This window comes from Pinus tabuliformis, chromosome 9 (assembly GCF_031772625.1).
Source record: "Pinus tabuliformis cultivar Carrire ecotype Pingquan chromosome 9, CPIR1, whole genome shotgun sequence".
In the NCBI taxonomy this organism is placed as follows: Eukaryota; Viridiplantae; Streptophyta; class Pinopsida; order Pinales; family Pinaceae; genus Pinus; species Pinus tabuliformis.
The window spans coordinates 932,377,052-932,402,176 of NC_142307.1; the positions used below are offsets into that span (position 1 = coordinate 932,377,052).

At 41.2% G+C, this 25,125-nt stretch overlaps 1 protein-coding gene across 3 annotated transcripts in view; it reads left to right on the forward strand.

The window, feature by feature from the left end:
- The window catches only part of LOC149151818 (putative threonine aspartase), a 76,527-nt gene that overhangs the window by 49,384 nt on the left and 2,018 nt on the right, over nucleotides 1-25,125 (forward strand). The window lies entirely within an intron of this gene.

Below are 25,125 nucleotides of genomic sequence, written 5' to 3' on the forward strand. Positions count from 1 at the left end.
TCTTGTATCCTTTAGGGGCATCATTTACGGCAGAAACCATTTCGTGCCAATAAGGTGAGCGTAGAACATTGAATGGTATCCCACATGCATAGAGGAACCTGTAAACTTTTGAATCCACATCATTCCTACACCCCTCATCAAGGAAATCTGATATGGTTCTACGGCGTAAAGATGATGACCCTGTGCCTCCATGTCCATATCCACTGCCTTGGGAGGATGCTGAAGGAGTTCTTTGTGAGCTTGGTTCAAAGAAACCCCTTGATCTTTTTGCTCTGTATTGGGCGTCCTCCTCTTCCTTTATGTATTTGGCTCTATCTGCTGTTGACACCGCTGCACAAGTTTTGATTCCTATTTGTTTCTCTCCATCCCATGGCCTTTTCCCGCAGAGGTGTCTTCTAGCACGGGTGTATGAGCCTGTGTAATCAGTGTTGCAATGGGGGCAATGAAATTTAGTGGTTCCACCCCCTCTCCCTGTTTCAGCCCTGTGAACATATTTCCACAATGGAGTTTGGTCTTGTTTAGTTTTTTGACCCTCATGTTCACCCTCCTCCACATCCTCCTCACTGGGGTTTTCACCCATTTGACTTCCTCCGGCTTCTTCATCCACCTCTTCAGTTTCAGGCCCCCTCCGTTTCCTACTCTCCACCACCATAATAACCAGAAAAGGGACCAGGAAGAGGAAAATGCCAATAAATATCCCCAGGTCCATCGTGTTTGATGTTTGTAGGGTTTGAGTCTTGAATCTGCAAATTAATTTAGTTTATTGGGATTAATTCATTTAATTTATTAATTTAATTTAAATTAATGATCTTTAAACTCAAACAGGTAAATTAAACTAACCAAATTAACTACCTAACCAGCTAAACTAACTAAATGATTAAGTTACTTACCTCTGTAAGCTTGCTCCTCGCTCCTTGGCACTTGCTCCTCGCTCCTCAGCTCTGGCTCCTTGCTCCTCAGCTCTTGCTCCAGCTCTCAATCTCTTGCTCAAGCTCTCAATCACTTGCTCAACAAAGTTGTAATGACAAGTTTTTGGCCCATTGGGCTTATAAAACAAAAAAAATTAGCTAAATTTTTTTAAATTTTCGGGTCCGGCGGAATTTTTTTCCGCCGAACCGCTCCCGGCCAGTTTAAAATCGCTCCCGGAGCGTTTTTTAATGCCCGGGAGCGATCGGGGAGCGATCGCTCCCGGGCATTAAAAAACGCTCCGGGAGCTCAGGAGCGATCGCTCCCTGAAACTTTCCCTATCAGAGCAGGGAGCGTAAATTTTTTTAAGGGAGCGCGCTCCCGAAAATCGCTCCCGTCCGGGAGCGATTTTGGGAGCGCGCTCCCGACCCGCTCCCGAGGCGCTCCCGCCCGGAGCGCGCTTCGGGAGCGGATTCGAAGGGGGGGGGCGCTCCCCCGCAACACTGGACCTAACAATAATAATATAAAGCCACAAAAATAACAATAGAGGGATTGTATGGGGCACAGTAATAACAATATGGGGGCAATAGGGGCACAACAATATTAATAAGAGGTATAACTACAATAGTAATGGGGTAATCACTAGTATTATAGGGACCCAACAGAGGTAGTCATCTTGCTTAGGTGGATCATCATGATCCTTGAAGAATCATCATTATGGAAGGTTCTTGGGAAAAAACACCATGACAAAGGTTAGTAGACATTCCATGTAATGTGGAATCAATACTGGTAAAGGGATGAAAGGATGCAATGGGTCAGGATGTAGGCTCTTTGTGAGATATATGGATAGCTAGATGATCAGATGAAAGCAGAGGAATGCATGTTGGATATAAAACTTTGGATAAGATTCATGTGTATAGAATCTTGTGGAGAAAAAGTTGGTCATGAAATATGCTTAGGTATATGAATATATGATTCTTGAAAAGAATAGGAATTGACTTACTTAAGGATGTGTAAAAAATGCAAGACTTTCTCTAGAATATATGTACAATAATGATTAACATCCAGTATAGTCTCCGAAAAAAAAAGTTGTAACTTAGTAATCAAGTTCGATCATTGGGCACTCTGATGCATGAAGGAAGATTCATATGGAGATGGACCATGAGGACGTCGATAGAATGAGAAGGTCATCATAATAAGGTAAGTATGATTTTTATTATTATTGGTTATCTGGTTAATTTTGCTACTTGGAAGAATGTTGCAAGAATATATGATGGCAGTTGAAGCAAGTTCAACTGTATGGATTAAGGATATTGAAGGAAGTTTGATATTTGGTACCTGGCAACTGTGAAGTCAAGATATGGACATCTTGGGATTAAAAGGTAGCGATGTGAGAAGATAACCTGGAGGTCAAAGAAAGATCACTTTCAAGAAGCTATGATCAGCTTGAAGTTTGGGAAGGATCAATGTAATGCCTTCATATCAAAGAAGAAAGTGATGAGCAAAAAGATTGACTTGGAACCTGTCACAAGATCGAAGAGAGAAGGTGGCCCCATGATACCTTGAAAGAAAGAAAACTATATGATGCGGAGGAAAGAGGGAGCCAGATAGCTATGAGGAACTTGTAGTTGATACTCTTATCAAGACAAGTTGTAAGGCTTATGACTTCCTAAATAGAAAGGAACTCTAGATCTCCTCTGATTTTGAGAGGGAGTAAAGGAGTCTCCTTGTATAGGAGCAAGGTTCTATTCTCATGATTAAAGGAGAATGGGGATGTCCTCTCTGATTGAGGCGTGATGTTAGACATCACATGTGTATTCTCCTCTTCAAGCGATGAAGAGAGAATGGCGGAGGATTGAATAAGCATTTGTGGTTTCCCTGAGGATATAGCATCCAAAAAAGGAAAGGGACCAACACTCTTTGAGGATGTGATAGATATCCAAGAGAAGAGTGGTCGAAGAGGACTAATAATCTTTGAGGACTTAGGATTGCAAATCCAAGATAAGAATAGTCCTAAAAGGACATACCTTGTAGACATCTAGATGGCGTTTCTACCTTGTAGAGGTAGTGCGGTATCACACGTAAAGCCTCCCAACATAATGCTCTTGATTAAAGAAGAGCTTGTCCAATTAGGCCTCGGGGACAGTGTTTGTCATGATGATGATGCTTACAATATGGCTTATCAATCCAACTCTTCTTGTGATAACTTTTCAATTTGAGATATAATGTTGTACTGGTTGTACAATTATGAATACCACCCTAATTAAGAGGGAGTGTTGAAAATGTAACTAGTTTCAGTCTTCATAATTGTTGTACTCATTTCAATATGTATCCTATGTAACAAAAAAGAAAAGAAAAGAAAAGCTATTATTATTAAAGCATGGGTTTCATGCTCATTATTGATGGTCTTTTAGGTAAAAGCATGTTCTTCGTGCTTCTAGGGTTTGTTAGGTCTTAGGATTTATTGTCTTGAGTCAAAGGAGTCAACATCATGTTTATAAGACCCTTTCAGGAAAAAATGTATTTGTAAAAAGAATTATTTTTGAGTCTAGAAAGTCCTAGAATCTCCAAGAGTACAAGTGGGATCATCAAGTCGACCTAAAGGAGGGAATTCGACCCCTTGAGAAGGCTATATAAAGGAGAAATTCGACTTCGTTTGAGACAGACTCGCTTACAAGTTCGATCTATCAAGAAAGAGTTCGATTTGTAGTTGGGAAACAAGAAGAAGAAGAGTGAAAGTCAAGAAGTTGGAAGGATGAAATCTATTGTTTCTAGGCTCTATCTCTCACACATGCGAAATATTAGGGTTTTTGGGCTGCAAGAAGAGGCAAAGTTGCAAGAGGACGAAATGCAACATCTTGTAGCTAGAAGAAAGGATACTTGATCTAGATCTCATTGACCTTAGAAGGAGATCTCTTGCTCCAGGAAGGTCTCAAGAGAAGGTTGATCTAGAGTTTCCTTGGAAGCTGCAAGACCGAAATTGTAGGGTTGAAGTTGCAAGTTGAGTAGCAGTATTGTAGTTGGCAGATTGAAGTTGCAATATATAGCAGTTTGGTGCAAAATCAAGAAAGGACTTAAGGAAGGGCTGACTTGGTACTAGGAGGACTTGGTCTAGGGTTTGGTTCTTTGCATCTCATTTGAAGCAAATCCTAAGAAGAGAAGAATTTCCGGGTATTCCCCTTGGAGGGGTTTTGCCCTGGCTGAGACCCTAATATCTGTAACCTTTATTTTTTCTATTGTTGTTCTTGATATTGTTAGATCAAAATATTTAATTAAAGAACTAAAGAAGATAAATAGGATTCACAAGCAAGTATCAAGGTTAAGGAAAATAATATTAATAGCTGCCATTATCCATTTTCCAACACCCCAGGGCTGAAAATATTGATTTCTCCTTTACACAAGCGGCTGAAATCTGATCTGAAATTTTTGCTTTCAATCAACTCCAAAAGATTTTCAATGATTGGGATTACCAGAGAGCTGAAAAAATGCTACCTAGGTCTAAAAATTCTGAAAAATCTGCAATCTCCTCTTCGTTGCCATCCATTTTCAGATCTCCGATATTTGGCCATTGTTTGGCCTAGATCACCTTCAAAATTCTGCAATGTAGATTTTTCGTTGATCTGATCCTTTGTGCTGGCTTCATCATTTGCAAGTTTTGTATTCTACCTGGTTTCATCTAGTCTCGCACAAGCTTCAAAAGTGAGCTTCTCAAATAAACATAAACTTCTCATATGTTTGACAATGGGAAACCAATCCTCATCATCATCATAACTCCAGTGTATAAAAAATGCCATAAAAAATTCTACAAAATATGTGAATGCCCCTTTGCCGAGGCTGTCAAACCAATCCCTTGCATGTCCCTCCAAACCAAGGGCAAAAAATTTCATCTTGGTGTCTTGGTTGAACAGGGAATTGTTGTTGATGAACTCATCAAATGCATAGTAATGCTAGACCACATCACCATATCCATTGAATCTTGGAATTGCCTCTAAATATATGAAAGGATGTACATGGCGAAAACTTGAACATGTTGAGAAACCAATTGGAGCATAGAGTTCTACTAACCATGTTTGAAGCTCCATCCTTTCCACACATAAAATTTTACAGTTAGGCTAAAAGAAAAATGTGTAATAAATATTAATCATATCTCAAAAAATGTTCTGTCAGAGTCACCAAGATGATCTTGCTTCTTAAGCCTTCACAAGTGTTGGATGTGCTCACCTCTACACCCAACAAAGTCTTCAAAAATTGTAAGGAACAAGGGCTTCATTCCTCAGTGGAGTCACAAAAGCACACTCACAAATGTCATTGAATATGAAGTTGATTAAGCTTTATCCCTGGCAACGATGCCAAAAATGTTACCTCTGCGAGTTGTGCTTTAGAATGATAAAAGCCCCAAAGTATGCCCAACAATCTGAATGGCACTTGGGCAAGTCACTCACTATCACCTTAGCAACCTACATTGCCTGATTAGGTTGATTCTCCTCCATCTTCGAAAGGGGCTCCCCTATGGATCACCAGGGTTTAGACAATATGAAGCAACATGATATCATGAGTAACCCTGGGGATTGAAATGGCTTTTTGAGAAAGGAAAGGGAATAAGAGTGATGGAAGGATATGAAGACTAGTGCCAATATTCAAGGGCAATAGGCAGGGTCGTGATCACAACCCCCTCTTTGTCAACTCTTCCTTTAGGATCGGATGGGTGAGGAGTTGGGAGTGAAACTATCCCACTCAAGCCAATCTAGGCTAACCCACAGGGAACTCAACTTCACTAGGAGAGCCTTCTCATTCAAGATTCCCCAACCACTATACTTACAACTCTCACCAATATCCCACAAATTTTGTTGAAGATTCCTGCTAAAAGGGATTGTCCAACATTTGAATTTGTTTATTTTGATGAGAGGTAAGGGTAAGATGAAGAGCCTAGAAGCCTAGACCTCCCTTCCTGGTGACTGTGTCAATCACTTGGTCGGTAAAGAAATTTTGTGATCACCGACTTATACCTGCAGAATTAACCTAATTACAACACAAATTATAGGCAAGAACTAAGAAGAAGAAGCATAGAAAAATTAACTTAAAACGACACCCATGAACCAAATAATTTTCTTTTATTAGTCCCTGTTGATGCCCCGAAAATCGTTGCAACAACATTGGGGAAACCACCCGGTCCGGACCTTAGTGCAGCTCCTTTTCCGTTTGGAATAGTGGCTCCGACTGGGGATAATGGGACCAGTTTCCCAGAAATATAGATAAATGGGATGGATGAGTGACTTCTGAATTAAGCTAGCGGTAAGCGATGGACTTAAACTATTAGCAAGAATATAACAACTAAAATCTATCCCAGGGTCTTATCAATCTTTCAAAGCGTAGCGTTTGATAATCTATGCTTTAAGGCAGGCATATAGATGACTCTAACACTAAAGCATAGAGGTTTAAATCATTTAAGATTGCTCTGCATAATTAGTTATGCAGAGCGATAATAGCGAATTACTACACTTATTCATTTATATCATTGGCACACGCATGATTAAAAGAGATAAAAAATCACAAAACATTCAATAGTGAAATGAAATGAAGATTTGCTGTTATATCGCATACATGTATTCAACAATAGCAAAGATAATAACACAGCAATTCATATAAAAAGAAAGAATGCAGATGCAGATAAAAGTACCATGTAAGCTGCTCAACAATCCAGTATATCAATCGCTATGTCGCAGTTCTTCCTTCAAACCAGAAAGCATTCCAAACAAGGGACAATAGTGCACAATTGAATATAACAGCCTTCTCGTTAAATTAAGAACTATTGGTCGAATTTCACAAAAGAATATAGGCTGAAGCACAGTAGTGCAAACTTCAGCTTTTAAGTCTGTTACAAAATTTTACGACCCTTTCCAAAACAATGAAAGGGTCTATAAATACTATGCTAATCTAAATATCTAAAAAAACTGAAAAGCTACTAAATTGGCATTAACAAATATCATCATCTTTTCTGGCGATCTGGCAGTCGGCGGCGATGCTTCATTCGGTGGTCTCTTTGCCTTTACTCCTTTGCTGACATATCGCCAGCATTGGCTCCACTTCTGGTGGAGTGTTGAGACGCGAAGTTAGCTGGGCATCATATGTGGCATCCTGAATGTCGGAAATCAGGTATCGGAGGGCATCTGTTAAACAGTTGAGAGCCGACCTTTGAGAGTGTGGTTTAATCAGAAAGAGCCAGTATGCGTCGGAGGTTAAAGTATTTACTCCAGCGATTAACCTTCCTTGTTTCTCCAGATCAGGATAATTTCTCTACTCAAGCATGTTTGTTGTTGTTATGCTTCCAGGTGTGCACTGGGAGATCATGTTTGCCAGATAGAGTGTGTCGTTGACTAGATTGATCATGTTGCTGGCAATCATTTTACATCTTGAGGCCGCCCTTTCCGCTTTCATTATCTGGGTGTTCCATTCCATGAAGAGTATGTCCTTGTACGTTTCATAAATTCGGGGCAAGTTTGCCACTTTCCCTTCTTCAGAATCTTGCCACTCAAGATATTCGGATATGGTATCTTCGGCCTGGTCTAGCTCATTTCTGGCTTTCTCTATCTGCTGACATACTGCTGTGGATGTTTCGCATAATGACTCAGCGTCAGTAAGTTGTCGGCATAAGAGCCTGATCTGAGATATTAATGCGCCATTTATTCGAGTTGCCTCTGCTATGAAATCGTTAACACTCTGGGCGTCCTTGATGCTTTCGAGCTGTGCCGATAGCTGATCTATTTGCTCATCTTTCGATTTCATTATCAGTTCATTCACCGTTCTCAACTGTGCCAATGTCTCTGACAATTCATTCTGCCTCTGGACTGCGCTCTGGTCTATTCTCTGTTTTTCGATTTGCAGCTGCTGGGTTAACAAATTGTTTTCTTGCTGTTGAGCCAGCAACTGCTCTTCTACCTGTGCTGCCTTGTTTTTCGCCTCAATTACTTCTGCCTGTAATGCATAAATTTCATGGTCCTTAGTCTTTAACATAAGACTTACCTCTGATGCTTTGTCGATAGTTGCTGCCGAATAAGCTCCCGCGAATTGCGATAGCTTAGTTAGATCATCGGAGGGGTCCAATTCCCCTTTCCAGACCACATTGCCCGTGACTGTTTGCTCAGGAGAAATAGAAGGTTGATCAAGCCTTCGTCTCTTCCTAGAGCGCCTAACAATGGCTCTATGCTTTGGGCTGTAGAAAATATCCAGGGGAGGAATTTCTTCCACCTGGAGATCAACTTGATCGGACGGGTCTTGAGTGATTACCTCGACATCCTGTGAAATGGGTGGGCCGCTGGTTCTTTCTAGAACCTGAGAAGAAGTAGTATCGGGAGCATTGCTTGTTTTAGAGGTGTCTGAGTCTTTGGAGGCTTCCTTACCACTGATAATGGAATCGAATTGGTTCCATTCTTTAATCAATTCAGGATCAGTGGAGGTTTGCTCATGTTGCTCTGTGTGGGCCTTGCTCCGTTCTTTTTCTTGTTCTGCCCTCTGCTGCTCCTCCTGCGCTTTCCGCTGCTGCTCCTCCAATTCCTTTTTCTGCCTATCTTCCCGTTCTTTCTTTGCTTTCTCTTCTTCTTTCTTCTTCCTCTGTTCCTCTATCTCTTTCTGCTTTCTTTGCTCTTGATCCTTCTGTGCCTTTTGCTGCCTTTCTAACTGCTCCTTTTTCTGCCTTTCTGCCTGCAGCTTGTTTTGCCTTTCCTCCTGATGTTTATCCTGTTCTTTAGTTGTAACAGGAGGTGAACGTATCTGCTGCCGACCAGGCTCGCTTGAAGAAGATGCTGGGGTTGTGGATAATAAATCTAGAGGCAGAGTTTGCAACCTCTGCTCTCTAAGTTTATTAAACTCAGTTAACGCCACATCATTGTATCTTACTGCAGCAAGCTGTTTGGTTTGGCTTATTGAACCGGCACCTACGAACAGGTCATCAAACACGTCTTCTTGATGGACAATCTTTGACAGTTTGGCCTGTTCCAGGGCAATGAAAGCAGTCTTGTTTGGATCATAGAGTCTGTTTGGGATAGTGGCCAGGGATATCATTTGGAGTTTTGTTGCTTCTTTTTCTGCATGCTTGTAGTTAAGTAAAGTATAAACTCCAATTCTTAAAGGAAAAGAGGGCCAACCTCTTTTCTTCTCCTCTTTGAGAGTTTGTGTGACACTCTCGGACATAATCTGGTAGCAGATTTCCCGGGCTAACAGTTTGTCTGGGATGTATAAAGGGAGAACGTGTGGCCTAGCTTTGCTTCCAAAAACTCTAATATAGGTGAAATGCTCTTCCCCGAACCAATTTGCTAAGGCTGGTAAGTCAAAAGAAGCTTCATGAGAAATTCTTGGGATAGGTCTGTCGAAAATAGAATAGTGAATGGGCACCATGAAACCATTGCAAATTTGATATAAATGGTCCTTGTAAGAGGACTTCCACAATTTCCGATGGTACAAATGGATGGGTGTTGGATCATGGGTGGTCCATCTCCATCCGAGGACAGGAAACTCAGAATTAAAACACAGGGTATCCATAATGTAAGCAGAGTAATAAAACGGTGGGATTTTCCTTTCGCTGACTATGGTTTTGGCTCTAAATTCACGAACAGCTATGACCAACTTATCAGACAGAATAGTGGCCCAATCCATAATTGTACTATTGACAGCCGCTTCCATTAGGGGAACCATGTCAATATGGATATTAGCAGAGTCATGTAATCCCCACAATCTACACATCATAATCCCCGCATAGCAATAGGGAGAAGCCAAAGAAGCATTGGAGTACTTACCCGAACTTTCATGCTTGTGTTTGGCTGGGTTCTGCCTCCAATCTCGGAGGGGTTCGGATGGTGATTCATTCTCGTTCGCGAACTTCTCCACGAAGGCTCTGTTATAGACTAGCTCCGATTCAGGCAAATGATACATTCGCCTCAGGTCATCAGGCTTGAACGACCCGAAAATCCTTCCATCCCTTGTATGAAAAGTTCTATCAGTGAGAGGAATTTCCTCGATCGCCCAGCGTACCACATCAGTGAAAGGTAGGACCTGCTCTCTTGCTGCTATTCTGTGCAAAAAGGAGTCGGCCAAGTCTTTGAGAGTTGCATCAGACTTCCTTTGTTCGTCCACGCTAGCCTCTGTCACTGTCTTCGCCGGTTGCTCGGCTTCTAACAGATTATATGTACCCTGCCATGTAGTGCTAGGAAGACCGGTGCATGTAGTATCTGAGATTAGGCCTTTCTTCGAAACTGTGGCAGCTTGACCTGCGACGGGTGCTGCAGTAGAACCCGCAGCCTTCTTGAACTTCTTCCCCATCATGTTCAGGCTTCTGTCGACAGCTGAACTCTACACAAATGCAAGAGAAATCGTAACGAGGAAATAACAATGACAATCCATAACGGGAAAGATATATCACTTGAAGCGTGGCAAGATCAATTCTAAAAGGGGCTGCGGATCTAATTATTTAAGAAGACACCGCAGATGCAATGATGGTGATTTTACGGCCTGCAGCTCCATAAATGACCATTACATCGTTATTAGGCTGAATGACCCCTTAAAGCGTGCAACAGATTTTTTAAAGGTCTAATCGTAAGTGTTCGTTAAATCGAAGGGGCAAAGTTTTAAATACGCATGCATTACCTTATCCCTGCATTTAACGGCATTTTGAAATCTGTGCTTTATCAACCGGATTTAAATATAACTTAAAAGCTTGAAGCAATCACCTTTTAAGAACTCTAATCATCATTACACGTCATCGCATCGCATTGGGGTGTAAGTGATACTATCATTTGGGAGCTGTTTTGGCGAATGCCGATTGCGACATCGCATCGAATTAGCGCATGAGCACATTACCAGATGTATGTCAAATGATTTGCCGACTTCCGATTGCGATATCACATCGCATCGGGGAAAAGACCTGCGCGTCCTGTGAAAGTGTTTGGGATTCCGCCGACTACCGATAGCGATATCGCATCGGGTCGGGGCTTAAAACTTAAGGCGTTTTTCCACAAGAGGCAGCGCCGATAACCGATTGTCGATATCACATCGCATCGGGGTGTAAGATATGTGCTCGTTTTGTGTGTGCATTGAATACCGCCGATCGCCGATAGCGATATCGCATCGGCAAGGACCAAGGTGATATTTAAATGTGTTTCTCTTGTTATTGCGTCATGCGATCTTGCGATTGCTTTTTCGTACTAACCAAAAATTGCTTGATATTTATTCAAAAAGGCTCTCATTCACAAATTCGTTTGATTATCATAACTTTTTTGAACAAATTCATTAATGCCAATTAAATTTTTAAAAGGGACCCATTTCATATGTTAATTGTTTGTGAATGAAAATGTTATGAAATGGGGGGTTGTTGTAGGGCACAACAGTCCCTAAGAAGAGGAATACTCCCACTCTCTTATCATGATTTACAAATGATGAAATGCCTCTCTTTATAGGAGGAGGCTTTAACTCCTTTACAATAAAATACTATTATTTTTATGAGGACTTAGTCTAAAAGACCAAGTCTAGCTAATTCTAGAAACTCAAATAAAATAATAAAAAGGTTAAAGTGGACTAAACCACTTACACAATGATAAAAATAATGGATTTCCCACAAATGGATTGGTCTTGGCAATGATATCTTTAACCCCCCATGATGCCAACATTATGTTGAAGGGGTTGTTGAGAAAATTGGTACCGAAGAAGTATTTCCTAGGCATTTATCCTTTTGGCCTAGGGAGACACTTTAATACTCGTCTTTTCTAGGGGCATTATGAGTTTATTAATGTCTTGGAGCAAAATCACCTTTTTATAAGATATGCACCATGTATTTTTATTTATTAAAGTCACATGAGTTATAAAGTGACTTTATGTGAGAAGTACTAAAGTGCACTTTATGTTATTTGTTGGAATTTCTAAGTCTAACTATTAGAAGCCCTTCATGTACTTTTCTGATTTATTTCTGCCTACTTGTTCTGATTAATTAACAAGTTATTTACCATGTAAATACTGAAAATAAATACAAGTACATGCTCAACACATTACGGATCATCAACTGAAGGAAAAAAACAAGCACACAAGTGACACCATTGTTTTTGGACCAATGTCCCCGGAAAAACCCAATGCGGGAAAACCAGTGCAGCTATCTAAGGGTTTTATTAATATGTAGTTTCTGAATACAATCTGGGTGCCAAAATTGGCTCACCCAACAGAGAATAATCTCGACAGTAGTACCTCTCTACTCGGAAGCAGATATTTCGGCTGAAACCCCGGATAAACACTCCAACAGTTCCCAACTCCAATCTGCACCACGAAAACCCTAGCGTCAGATTCTAGGGAATGCGTCAGCCTCTGCGTCACCCACGCTGTCTCTCTGAGGCACTGCGCAGCTCCTGGCTGCCTCTGCATGGGCCTAGCTGGCTCTGCGTGGCCTCTAGCTGGCTTTGCGTCCCTCTCTCCCAGATTCTATGCTGATTTTCCTGGTACCCTCTCTGCCTCTCTGCTTCTGTATTCACTGCTCCTCGCTGCTGATCATTGATTCTATCTCTCTTAGCAAACCCCGCTCTAGAGAATAGAATGATAGATCACTCTGGTGTGTTCTCCAAGTGATCCTCAAGCCTCCTCTTATACTTTTCTCCTTGACAATTCAACGGCCAAGATTAAGTCCCTAATCAACGACTTATTAACTCTGGCTTGATCCATGACTTTTGGACCCTTCTAACATTAGTTTTATATTAATTCACATTAATATTTTATTTTCCCTAAGTTTAGACTTAGGGACTCCATTAAAAATATTAATTATTTTAATATCTCCCAAACTGTTTAGAATCTGCCCAAACCATTTTTGGGTATTGAAGATCTCATGTGCTTTAGCCTCTCCACCAATTTTCATGGCTAGAGCACATCCGATGCTACCCCAAATCAACACTCCCTCTTAGCGAGGATTGTGCTCTAGTAATACACCTCACTGAGCATCACCCTGATCATCCGGCATCGGTTCCTATGCTGATGGTAGGCCTACTGCCCAACATCCTCTGCACTGCAGCATCATGCACTGCTACCCATGGCCCTACCATTGCCACTGCTGCATCTGTATGGCAGTTCCCTCTGCATCCGTGCTGCTGCCTATGGCCCTGGTACTGCCACTGCTGCATTTGCACTGCAAGCCCTCTCATCAAGCGACATCGTGCTGCCCATAGCACTGCCACTGCTAACTGCTGCACTGCAACTCAGTTACTAAGAGGTAAGTAACTGATCTCCCAACTCTGACATCTCCATCAAGCTAGAAACACTCCCGATGCTAAAGCTCCCTCTGTCACTGACAAGTGCTCCCTCTTTGACCTCTGCGCTACTGTAACAACTTTGTGCATCTCGCATCGTTGCACACCTTTTTGTGCCATCCTGCACTGGTGTAACACTCTCGTGCCTCTCGCACTGTTGCAGCCTGCTAGCCTCGCGCTGTCTTGGGTATCCTGCACTGTAGCTCTCTCTGTCGCTCCATCTGCATCTGCCTCTACCGACATCCGCCAGTCCTGCTACTCCTCTTTGGGGCTCCTATAGCAAGGTATAATCCAAGAGGTTGGGTACCTCAAGGATCTTGCCCCTCATCGCCTGTAGTTTGTCTAACTACAACTCGATGTCTCCCCACTTCCGCTCAAGTGGCATGTGAGCACTCATGGCACAGTCATCATCTGTCTCCAATTCCTTCTCTGCCCTTGCTGGAACAGCGTTGGGAGGTCCTTCTTCCTTCGTTTCTCCTGCGTTCCCTCAGATGCTAGGGCAACATCCTCCTCTTCCTCCTTGATTCTGATCCCTTGGCCGCTGCTTCCCACCCTACTTAGCCTTCTGATCTCTTTTTGGCGAAGAGCCGCCCACATTTCCTCCCAATCTGGAAGGGTTGCCCTGCCCAGTATGCTCTGGACAAACACCTCCCAGTCTTTTGAGACTGCGTTCAGGGTTGTTCTCACCATCAATTCTTGATCCGGCGTGGCTCCTATGGAAGTCAGTTGATCCTGGATCTCCTTCAATCGACCGAGGAAGGGGTCGATCTATTCTCCCTTCTGCATCTGGTATGACTATAGCTGATTTTCTAGTAGCATCTTCCTCTGCACGGAAGTATGCTGATACAACTTCTTTAGGGCCTTCCACATCTCATTTGCCATATTCTTCTCGGTAATGTGTGGTACTACATGGTCCTTGACCCTGTCAAAGATGTTGCTCTTGGACCTTGCCATTGCATCCTCGTACTTATCGTTATCAGCCGGGTCAACTGGGACCGCTATTGTCCTCAAGGCGAATTGCTTGAGACAGTTCTTGTCTAGAACTGATAAGATTCTGGCCTTCTAGACTACGAAGTTTGAGGCTCTGTCCAGTCTGTCCTGGTCTCTTACCCCGTTCACTGCCATCTCGCTACTCCTCTAGTTCCCTTCTGAAATTTCTCGATGTCACTCCCTCTGAGCCTCGATTTCCCTCCTGGAAACCCCTCTGCCAATGTCGAGATGCTCCTACTTCGATCCATAGTGCAACTGCACTACCAATCCGGATTTCTTGGCTAGAAATCCTCAACAGCACCTCCCTCCTCCTTGGTCTTACCCTATTAGATACTGTTCTGACTACAATACCCCACCAACTTCACTCTCCAACTTACCCATAGCCTCCCAAGCATAGTTTTAAAAACCGGCCACAAAAACCGGTAACCGGTCTAACCGGCCGGTTAGAGGCCTGGCCGGTCCAAACCGGCCTAAAAAACCCGGTTAGAAACCTCATGTGCCCGAAAACTGGCCCTAACCGGTCAAAACCGGCCGGTTCCGTCCTAAACCGGCCGATTTATGGACAGCCCACCGAATTATGACAAAAAGCGCAGCGGTTTTGTGGTTTAGGGGTTTTGGGGGTGAGGGAAAGGTATTTGCCCTCCAAAAACACCCTCACACTTGCTATAAGAGACCCCTCTCACTCTCATTTGTCTCACACAACTGATTTGGAGTGTTTGTGAGTTTGTTTGTGAGCTTGGAGAGTGTGGAGTTTTTGCTGAAGTAGTCATCTTGGAGTTGGAGTTGGAGCTATTTTGGAGATAGTGTGTAGCTGTCAGTGGAGTTGCCATCTTCAAGAGGAGGCTAAGGGAGCTAGTTTGCATTTCCAGGTAAGGATTTGCACTTGATAATTCCTCATTTGAGTCTGCTGTCCATGATTTTTTTTTTTGTGTTATAAACTTCTCACTTCTATGATCTACCATCCAGGGAGTCATCATGCCTCCAAAAGCCGAAGATACTGCATGGGCTCATTGTGATATGATTGATGGCAAAATGATCTGCAAATATTGCCAAAAATCCATTCAAGGAGGGGGTATTAACAGGTTCAAGCAACACTTGGCTGGGATAGGAGGCCATGTAAAGCCATGTGGAGCACCAAATGAAATAATAGAGCATATTAGGGCAGAATACCTTTAGAAGTTTGAGACTCAAGTCACTGAACCAATAGAGAAGTTTGTGGATACACAGTTTGGGAGTCGAGACTCAACCAACTGAGTTTGATCATGATGACTGAGACTCATGAGAAGTTTCAACTTCAAGTGATAATGTTGATCACTATTATAGTATTACTATTATGATATTATCATATATGTAGAGTCTAGACTGAAGTCTTGTAGTAGGCCACTGGCCCCATAGTTTGTAGGCTTTATTTTTGCACTCTAGTGGCCATTTAGAGCCTCATTGCTTATGTATTTTGTCGATGATATGTATTGCACTCGGTGCCATTTTGATATATTCACCTTTAAGGCTTTACATGGTATATCAATGAGCAATCTTTCCATATTTTGTCTCTATTGGCTTGGAATCATGGTTTTAAATCTTAAAAATAGTTTTTTTCATTAAAAAATAATTATTTAATGTATTTTTCTAAAACCGGTTCGTTTAGACCAAACCAGTCCCGGTTAGACCGGTTCCGGTCGGTAAACCGGTTCATTAGGTGGACCGGTCCGGTCACCGGTTCCAGTTTTAAAAACACTGCTCCCAAGCCCCAACAAACTGAAGGTTAGAGCTTCTAGGCTCTGCGCAATCCTGACACTAGCAAAATTCACACCTCCTGGCCACAAACGTCAATCCTTCCTGACTGAGAAAGATGACTGGGCACTGCGTAGGTCGAGTCTGCTCCCCTCTGCCACTGTGCTGATCCTCTTCCTGACTCAAACTTGATGACGTAGGCACTGCGTCACCCCTTCCTTTCTGCTTCTCTGCTAGGAATAACTTCTGTCACTGGGGACAATTGTTTTCTATTGCTGCTGCTTTGCTCGACTGATGTCCCAAGTTCTCCTGTGATCCAACAACCACACTTTGATACCATGTTGGAATTTCTAAGTCTAACTATTTGAAACCCTTCATCTACTTTTCTGATTTATTTCTGCCTACTTGTTCTGATTAATTAACAAGTTATTTACCATGTAAATACTGAAAATAAATACAAGTACATGCTCAACACATTACAGATCATCAACTGAAGGAAACAAAACAAGCACACAAGTGACACCGTTGTTTTTGGACCAATATCCCTAAAAAAACCAATGCGGGAAAACCGATGCAGCTATCTGAGGGTTTTATTAATATGTAGTTTTTGAATACAATCTGGGAGCCAAAACCAGCTCACCCAACAAAGAATAATCTCAGCAGTAATACCTCTCTACTCGGAAGCAAGTATTTCGACTGAAATCCTAGATAAACACTCCGACAGTTCCCAACTTCAATCTGCCCCACGAAAACCCCAGCGTTAGCCTATAGGGACTGTGTTAGCCCTTTCTGGCCCATCGTCTGCCCAACGTCAACCTAATAACCCCTGCGTCAACCTCTGGAGGAATTATGTCAGCCTCTAGAGCCTTTGCCTCATCCAAGCTGGCTCTCTGAGGCACTTCGTAGCTCCTGGCTGCCTCTGCATGGGCCCTAACTGCCTCTGCGCAGCCTCTAGCTGGCTCTACGTCCCTCTCTCTCATCTTCTGTGTTGATTCTCCTAGTACCCTCTCTGCCTTTGTGCTTCTGTATTCACTGCCCCTCGTTGCTGATCACTGATTCTATCTCTCTTAACAAACCCCGCTCTAGAGAATAGAATGATTGATCACTCTGGTGTGTTCTCCAAGTGACCCTCGAGCCTCCTCTTATACTTTTCTCGTTGACAATTCAATGGCCAAGATTAAGTCCCTAATCAACGGCTAAGATTAACTCTGGCTTGATCCATGACTTTTGAACCCTTTAACACAGTTTTATATTAATTCACATTAATATTTTATTTTTCTTAAGTTTAGACTTAGGGACTCCATTAAAAATACTAATTATTTTAATATCTCCCAAACTGTTTAGAATCTGCCCAAACCATTTCTGGGTATTGGAGATCTCATGTGCTCTAGCCTCTCCACCAATTTTCGTGGCTAGAGCACATCCGATGCTACCCCAAATCAACATTATTAAAGTGATTTTTATGTTTTAAAAGTCAATTTAGGAGAGAAAAACTGCACATGGTACAAAACAATTAAAAAGGTGCCTAGGAGTGTTTTAAGTGAGGGCAACCACATGAAGGAAGGGGTCAAGTGGGGGCTTGATCCCATTCATTGATCTAATGGGCTGAGATTTAATCTTAGCCCTTGATCTCTAGGGTTAGGTATCTCACAAATGAATGACAAAAAGGAAAACATTAAGTGAGGAGAGCGTAGGAGGCAACAAGGGAAGCTCGAGCCAACCAAGTCAAGGAAGTTAGAGGCTGCTAGAGGAGGAAAGAGCCTCAAAAATTCTATAGCTGAGAGAAGGTTGAGTTTAAGCTAGGGAGGGGCTCGAATCTCAAGGTGCATGACAGAGTAACCATTTGCAATAAGTTTTGTGCATGCTTCAGGTCTGAAACAAGTCAGAACAACGTATAGGTAGTAGAGAAACTTTCCTTCAGTCAGCCACTCGAATCTTGAGATTATAGGGCCAATACAACAAAAATTTTGGACTAGTGTTTCCTGTGCATACTCAGCATAATTCTCGGGCTTGTTTTTCTGTGTTAGATCTGCCTCCATTAAGGGATGAAGCATCAGATTTTGAGGGTATACCTTCAGCTGAGTATAGTATATACCCATGTTTGCAGAGTCGACTGTGGACAGTTTAGTGACCTTTTCCAGCATTGAAGGAGCTGTCAAAAAGGCTGAAAATCTAACTGAAGGGGAACAGATTGTGGGAGCAAAATGTCAGTCCAAAAACTCAGTTATAAAAGGTCTCAGAAATGCTTCTTCAAGAGAAGAGATAAGTTAAGTATTCCCATTTGAGTAGACTTGTTTTTTCAAAGCTGAAGTGTTCATTGTACAGTGGTCATTTTCAGTGTGGAAGTGTGAAATTTCCTTAAATTGCAGCAACTAGAAATTTATTCTCCTAACTGATTAATTATGCAGTTTATTTGCTACGACAAACAACAAATAAATCACACTGCAATTCTTCACAAATAAAAACACTGTGGAAAATGAAATGTTGGAAATGAGAAATATAGAGCGCACACACAATAAAATTGACACAATTGTTTTTGGACAATCGTCCCTGGAAAATGCCAATGCGGGAAAACCAGTGTAGAAGATGAGGGTTTTATTATTATTATTATGGAGCATTGAAATTTCTGAGTACAATCTAGATGCCCAAAACTAGCAATCCTCTACAAGATATAGTCTGGCAAAAATTATTGAGGGAGTTTTCCCCCTACCTGAGCAATCCCGACACAACCTGCCTCAGAAAAATTGGTTGTCCAAACCCTTGAGCAGACCCTTTGCGCGGTGCTTGTGCAGACCCTCACACGTGTGGCCCAATGTTGAAAATAGTGTAACTAGGTTCGGTCTTCATTATGTCAAATGATGTAACAATGTAATTTTTGTATTTTATTATTATTATTATTTGAACATGGGTTTCATGCTCAAATGTTTATTTTGAAGTTTAAAAGACAACCATGAGTTGTTACACTTGTAAAGTCAGTAATTGTCAATGAGTCCTTCCAGATCATCAAATGAAAACCACCGAAATGTACCCACCGAAATCAAAAGAAATGGTATCTACTTGGAATGTTGGCCTAAGAGAAGGGATCGCGTCGGCTTGGAGAAGGGGATACAAGCCTATAAATAGGCCACTATGTTCTCACCTTGAAGAACAACGCAATCTCTCATTCTTGCATCTAGATCAAGGGAAGCCAAGACAAATGAAGTCTGTTCCACACTCGAGATTGTCTTCCCACGTGCGGATGTCTGGTTTTTGAGCTAGGGCATCATTGCGAAGGTGTATTGGCTGGGTTTCATGATAGATCTAGCCTTAATCTATACGGTAAATCTAGTCTCTTGAAGATTGAAGTATAGGAAGGGCTAGAAGAGCCTCTCTTCCCCTCGCACGTGCCTCCACAATCCAAAGGTGACTATAATATTTTCACTGCTCCTAGACAATATACATTTCGACATATATTGAAGTGAATTGAGCTCAATTCAAGCCTCAAGGAGCTGTTCCATGCTTGTTTAGTTGGCATAAAAAGTGAAGGTGGAAGGAGTCTAAATGAAGCTGATATAGACATCATTTGGTGACTGTCTTCATGTTGGTGCAACCATACCATACAGTGCAAAGTTGCAGAAAGATATTCTGTTCTTGGGTACATTTTGGAAGGTTTGTCATCTTGATGTTGAAGTCTTTCTAGTGTCTTTTGTAAAGCTCTTGGAATTTGTCCATACATATTCTATAAGAAAGAGTTCAAGGGTTTTTCCTCTCAGATTTTGGAGAGGTTTTTGCCCTGGCTTGGTGCCAATAACTTGTGTACTTGTATATTTTGATCTTCTTGTTTTGGTAACTGTTTGAAGATAATAATAGAAAGAAGAAAAATCTAAAGAAGTAATATCTCAAGCAGCTATCATAATTAAGAGAAATTGAATAATTCAGTTTGCCCTTAATTTCTCAACACTCAAAACTGCCTCTGATCAAGCTGTCCTGCTTGCTACTGCTGCTAGAAGTGACTCTTCTGCCCTTTAGAAAATTATCACGGCCTCTGAAATCTGAATTGACCTCCTCCTTAGCTAAATCATACTGCTCACTGAGGTTGTCTGCACAGTCCCTATGCAGCCTCTTTGTGGAATAACTTTGCCCCTTGCTGCTGCCTCTCCAGATCTGGAAACTTCCTCTAGAACCATTTATACTGCTCCCTCTCAACCTCTGTGTCCCTTCTGGCTCAAACTTCTCTCCCTGCTAAATCACTGCAACTGGGTAGCTTAATTTACCAAGGAAACTCGCTCTCCCAATGTGTTCTCCATCTACCCAATCGACTTGCTCTTATACTTTGTCATTGTTAAGCGAATGACCATTATGATCTTGTTAATTTTGGATAACAATGGTATATTCTATGCTTAGCACAATTTACTTCAATGTTCCTTATCAGCCCAATGACAATTTCCGATTATTTCTAGTAGCAATCACGTTGATAGTAAATGCAGATAGAACATAAAAACATGTGTAGAACACAAGCCAAGAAAAGAGGACACAAGATTTGGTGGATGCTAGGGAAAAACCCTTTGATCAAATCTTCTTCTTATTATTCAATAGGTCAGCAGAGAGAGAGAGGGTATAAAGATCAAATTTACTTGCCCAATACACATTCAAAACTGCCCTGTCAAAATCAGAAGTCAAAAGCAATCAACTGTAGCCCTAACTAGAAAGTGAACGCTAGTCAAATCAGCAACAAAACATCCTCCAAGCAGCTTGGTCAACAACAGTTCCATTCGACCTTCAAGAAGGGTCAAAGTCAACTCAAAACAGTCCACTCAGCCTCAGTCAAACTCAATCAAATTTCAGTGAATGCTGCGGTCAAACGGTCCTGCAGTCAACACAGGTCAAACTGCCCCAAATGCCTCAGTTTCTGTGCCAACGAATGTGGCCTCAAGAGATCAGAATTCTGCCCAAGAAAATGCAATCAAATCTGGTCAAACAAGCTCTGGTCAACGTTGGTCTGCAATCTGGAATTTCGGCCTCTTGCCACATGTGCGAGAGAGAGAGAAAGAGAAAGAAGAACCCAAGTTGTATGAACCAATCTGGTGTGAGGAGAGAGAAGGATGTGTGAGTGAATGATGTCCAAATGAGGAGAGAGGTCACTCCTATTTATACAATTCGTTGAGGGTGATGAGACACATCCATTGGGCTTGTTGAGCCTACATTTCACTGAGGCCGACCTTGACAATTTGTGCATGAGAGAGAATAAATTCAAATTTCCACTTCTGCTTGGCCGAATGAGATGATCTTTATATCAAAATTGGACCTCTCGAAAAGAGGAATCCAATGCAATAATCATCTCCATCAGATGAGTTGTTCCAAGGTGGAATTTGGCCCTAGTTTCCAATTTTAACAGATCCCCATCAACAGTTAAGATCATCTTTGAGTTGATCCATGTGAGTTTATAGAGAATTCTAACCTTTTTCAACTAATTCCTGTTAATTAATCACTTTTCCTAAGTTAGACTTAGGAAATATTTAATTATTGATTAATTAACTTAATTGAGTCATCTCTAGGTGTTTTCTCCTAAAACTTTTTATGAGTTTTGGAGATCTTTTGTTTCTTAGCCTCTCTAACCAAAGTCAAGATTAGAACACTTGTCCGATGCTACAAAATCTAACATGAAGGAGTTGTGAAAGAGGCTGAAAATCTAATTGAAGGGGAGTAGACTGTGGGAGCAAAATATCAGTCCAAAAACTCAATTAAAGAAGACCTCAAAAATGATTCTTCAAGGGAAAAGATAAGTTAAATCTCGTGTATTTCTAGCTGTACAAATTTCTTTAAGAAGCAAATAAAACCGTCCTTAGAAGACTAGTTTTCCCCATTGTGGGGTTTTTCCAGGGTCAGTTGACCAAAAATATTTGTGTTCACATGTAGAAATTTATGATGTTTGCTTGCTCATTTATTTCTTATATCAGCTGGAAGACTAAATAGTAGAGTAGTTCTTTGTTTTCAAGTGCAAATCTGATATATATATATATATATATAGATATATATATATATATATATAGATATATAGATATATCAGTCATGTGTCTTATGATGGGTTTGGGCATTGAACCATGCAAAACTTGAAAACTGGGTTGGGCTACAGTACAGCATAATTTTTCTACATCTCACTCCTTGATCAAATAATGATTAAATAATGCAATGACTTGCTGGGTAGGTCAAAACTAACAGCTTCTTTGGAAGTACCTCTGTGGAATGTTGCTAGGCCCCGATTAATAGGATAACATCCTGCTTGGGAACGCTGCCTTCGTAACCATGATAGCCGAAAACCCACAATCGGGGCCCCGAAAATGGCTGAATATAGTGCCAAACCGTCAGCTAGTACCACGAGGGAGTTTGTTGCATAGTTAAAAGAAAACCATTGTATGCTTTTAGATACTCATGCAAGGCATCCTATGAATGGCTGACCATAGCCAATTGACGTCAGCAAATCACCATTGGCAAGATACATTCTAGGTACTCGGCTCCTGTTATAACTTTACCAACGTTATTCTCCAATAGAGTAACCGGCTATATGGGTTCTATTAAAATGTAGTATGCAAAGTCATAGCCATCATTCAGAGATGTGTTTAGTGTGAGCATTTTACCGCAGATTTTGAAATACGTCAGGGCTGATACCCACAGCCTTTTCACTGCGATCTGAATTGTGTTTTTCTGTAGCTTTTATTTGTTGCACTTGCACATATGAAGCTACCTTCTTAGTGTTTTAGGAAAAGATTGGTCTTCGGGTCCTTGATTACTGCCAACATGACCTACGGTGTGAGACAAATCATCATTGTTGCAACTATCTTCCAACTATTCTTAAATCCACCTGTTAAAGCTCTTCTGTAAATGGTTGTAGTATTTTATTCTATGTGCTTCCTTTGGTATTCAACCTTGAATTTGATATAGGTACCCCCCTTAGAAGAAGGGGTAACAGTTGGCTCCAACTGTGGGACACATGCTTCACTCGGGAGGATGTGAGAATCCCAGAATCTCATTTTACATGAGCATCAACCAGTAACAAACAAAATGCTGAAACTATTGCCCAAGCGGACTTATTCACTTTCTACTCTACTCGACTTTACTTGAGATAGCATTCTTCAGTAAAATGAAAGATCAAGTTTAACCACCTCAATAATGCATCAGTGCATGCACTTCTCCCTCTGAGCTTGACCACCATATAGAACAGAGATACATTAAAAATTTGTTGATTGCATGCATGAATCTCTATCACCAGCATGCTGAAAATGTACCCAAACACTTGCACAACAGCCATGTCTTCCAACGGACCTGCAAACAGAGAAGGACCACTGAAAGATATGTCAATATACTCTGCATTGGACTGATAAAGCTGCTTCTTAGATCTGAATGTTGCCTCTAATCGGCACAATCACAAATCTGTTCTGCATTATTTGTTTGTTGGGCAGCCCTTTGTTCATCTTCCACAGTGCTGAAAATACTGATTTCACCTTTACACAAGGGGCTGAAATCTGATCTGAAATTTTTGATTTCAACCACCTCCTTCACAATATCTTCAATGATTGGGTTTACCAAAGAGCTGAAAACATTGCTGCTCGGAATTGTAAATTCTGAAGAATCTGCAATCTTCTCTTTGCTGCCATCCTTTTTCCTCTTTGCTGCATTTTTTTACTATTATAATTGTTGTTTCAAATCTGAGACTTCTATAGTCCTCAACACTAAAACTATTGTTTGATGAGCAGACTGTTGGAGTCATAGTGAAATCAAGACCAAGGTTGTTTCGACTAGTTAATATTAAATTCAAGCAAGTAATGTTGTGTTTCTCTTCATTTCTTGTCTTATATAATGTTGAGTAAGCTAATGGATCTATGCTTTCCTTGCCCATTGGTTTTCTATTTGATAAATATGTGCTAGGAAAGTAGTTTTGCCTTCTTCTGCACCCATATTTGTTTTTCTCTGAGTTATTTTCCCATGTTAACTAGATTTTAGTGTTCATCATTCAGAAGATCATTCCTATCACTAAAATCCTAACAAAACCCCTGCATTGGTTGGTGGCTGGCCTCCTTTTGAATTTCTGCCAAATTAAAAACCAACACTTTATTCTTGTTCAAAATCCATACTAGAGATGGACTTGATGCACCATTTTCTTTGTTATAAACCCAGTCTAAGCTTCATTTGTGAAATATTTTACCCTTGAGTGACAGACAAGGACTCTTTCCATAGAAAATACTAAGGGTGCTCCCACTCTAGCCTAAGAACTATCTCGAAGGCCTAAAATGGTCAAGGAAGGTGCATGTTGCACACTATGCCAACCGCTCCCTCCTCCTTGGCCCCCTCGTGAGAGACCAAGGATAACCTAGGGTACAAAATAGTTGATGAAGCCTGTTAAAAACTTGTAAATTTTCTACCATCCTTTTCAAAACATAACATTTTTTTTGTTCATTGGATTATTGTCCATTTGTCATGTATGTTTGTGGATGTACATATTATTGTCAACTAGAGATTCTAAGTTCATTTCATAGGAAAGTGAATGAAATAGAAATGGCTATTTAGGTATATTGAAGCTTCACATGAACATCATTAAACAAATACAACAACACGAGAGAAGCAAGGTGCTCTAAATCTCAGGTGGGGGATATATGTTAGCTTTTCCAAAATCCATCACCCAACATTTAATTCACAGCAAAAAATTACTAAATAAATACATGGCTAGGTTCCTAACAAAAACATTTGAGTGGGAGCAAATAACGATCTGAATCACATGGATATACACAGATTTTTGCCCAACAAATCAGTTTTTCATTAATAAAACTCAGAACCTACTTGGGCTTCCATCCTACGATAATGACCCAACTGAGAGAATACAGATTACAGCATTTCAGCCCTGATCTAGTAGATCTGCGGCCTCTCTGCACTCCCTTGGACACAGCACACACTCACTGAAATACTGCTCTCAATCTTGTGTTGTTGTTTTGTGTCTTTTCCCTCTCACTAGCCTTGCTTTTATAACTTTGCATTGAGCTAAAATCCTAATCCTAATCTCAAAGTGATTGGAGGCCAAGATTAGAACTCACTTCACTTGAGATCAACGGCTAAGATTAAAACTTATTAACGGTCGAGATTACATCTTGCTTCACTTGAGATCAATGGCTAAGATTAAAACTTATTAAAATAAATTACTTTACATTTCCTAAGTTTTATTAGCTTAATAAACCAACGGATTAATATGTGTTTTTCGTAA